Source organism: Rhinolophus ferrumequinum, chromosome 11 (genome assembly GCF_004115265.2).
Source record: "Rhinolophus ferrumequinum isolate MPI-CBG mRhiFer1 chromosome 11, mRhiFer1_v1.p, whole genome shotgun sequence".
Classification (NCBI taxonomy): Eukaryota; Metazoa; Chordata; class Mammalia; order Chiroptera; family Rhinolophidae; genus Rhinolophus; species Rhinolophus ferrumequinum.
In genome coordinates, this window is record NC_046294.1 from 17,350,604 (window position 1) to 17,352,718 (window position 2,115).

At 38.7% G+C, this 2,115-nt stretch overlaps 1 pseudogene; it reads right to left on the reverse strand.

The window, feature by feature from the left end:
- Positions 1-1,156: 1,156 nt before the first annotated feature.
- LOC117031019 (60S ribosomal protein L35a-like) lies at positions 1,157-1,487 on the reverse strand (annotated as a pseudogene).
- Between the last annotated feature and the right edge of the window lie 628 nt (positions 1,488-2,115).

Below are 2,115 nucleotides of genomic sequence, written 5' to 3' on the forward strand. Positions count from 1 at the left end.
TATCCAGGATCCAATCAAGAGTCACATATAGCATTTACTCATCATACCTTTTGAGTTCCTTCAATTTAGAGCTGTTCCCTAGTCTTTTATTATCTTTCATGATTATGACTTTTTGAAGAGCCAAAGCTGATTGTTGGCAGAGTGTCTTTTGATTTGAACGTGTCCAGTTTTTTTCTTATGAGTTAATTGTAGTTAAATAGTTTTGACTGGAGTATTCCATGGGTGACATTATCTCCCCTGTGACTGACATCCGAAGGCTTACAAGGACTGTTTGCCCTTTTATGGTGATAATTAAGTTTGACAATTAGTAAAGGTGGTAGTATCTGTCATGTTTCTCCATGACAAATGTACCTTGTACTAGGAGCTCACGCTTTGAAGTCTAAGATACCCGATTTTGCATTGTACCTCTGCCACTTACTAGCCATATAGAACTTGTCAAGTTATACCATAAATCATCTTTCAGTTCTTTATGTGTTGGGGATAATCATACCCTCTTATAGGGCTGTTGTAAGGTTTATACATTATGACAGATGTAGGTAATCAACAAATGGCAGTTTTTATCGTTTTGCTGGGATTACAGTGTAAGCTTTGGAGTTACGCAGATCTGAGTTGAAATTCTGTCTCTAAGTTACTTAGGTGTTTGTTATCTATTTTAGAGGTCAGCAGACTTTCCGTAAAGGGCTAGATAGTAAATATTTTAGGCTCTTCAGGCCATGTGGTCTGTGCTGCAGCTACTCAATTCTGCTGTTGTAGTGTGAAAGCAGACACAGATAATATGGAAACAAATGAGCGTGGCTGTGTCTCACTTACACTTTATTTATGGACACTGGAATTTCAATTTCATATAAATTTCATGTGTCTTGAAATGTTATTTTTCTTTTGGCTTTTTCCCCTAACCGTTTAAAAATGTAAAAAGCATTCTTAGCTTGTGGGCTGTAACAAAAACAGGTACAGGCCACAGGATGAATTTGGTCCACAGGTATGATTTGCCAACCCCCTATTTCATTGGCTAAGAATTTAATACCATGTATTATGTAAGGTTTTAATGCTTGGTACTGGCATTCAAGAAATATAATGATTGTTTGCTAAAATTTTCACTTTTACTTTTTTTTTTTCTTTACAAGAGAACAAATCCAATTTATTTACTTTCAGTCAGTTAAATCCTTGGGGGGTACAGTATTACACAGATTCTGTGTTCTACGGTCTTAGCAGGAATGTGGCTTCGGAATTTGGCACGAATCATGCCACTGTTTCCATGAGCACCAGTTACCTTTCCCCAGATTACTCTGGTTTCGTTCGGTTTGCCCCCAGGAGTCACTGTTGTTCTTGGGCTTGTACACGTAAGCACATCTCTTGCCTAGACAGAATTCAGTTTCATCTCAAACATAAACACCTTCAATTTTAAGGAGAGCTGTGTGCTTTTGCTGGTTCTGGAGACCCCACTTATAGCCAGGGAAAATGGCCTTGAAACATAGCCTTCCAGGCATATTTGTCGTTTTAGAAGAGCTGTTCTCAGCAGGCTTCCACAGGCCCCAAGATGGCAGGAAAAGCTACTATTTTTAATTGTGCTTAAAGTTGGTGAGACCCTTTTTTGAAAATTAAAATGTGTAATAAATCACACACAAAAAATAGCCACGAATTATTTACATCTTCTCCCACCAGGGGTTGAATCTGTTTTTTCCATCCCTTGAGTCTGGGCTATCCTGGTGACTTCTTTGAAATAATTAAATGTGCTAGAAGGGATGTTGGGGAATTTCCAAGCATGGGCCTTGAAGGTTTTACAAGACTTAATTTTGTCAGAATATCCTGTTACCCTGTGTACAAGCTTGGGCTACCATGGTGGTAATGAGACTATGTGGAGAGAGACCCCTGATGTCCCAACCGTCCCAGCTTTCCCACCTGAGGTTCGTAGGTATTTGAGTGATTCTAACTGACATCACAAGGAGCAGAGATAAGTTGTCCCAGCTGAGCCCTGCTCAAATTGCCAACCCACAAAATCATAAGCAATTAAATAATTATTGTGTTAACCCATTAAGTTTTGGCGTGATTTCTTATGCAGCAAAAACTGACTGATGCAAGATGCTAGAATGTATCATAAAAGAAGGCATTGAAAAT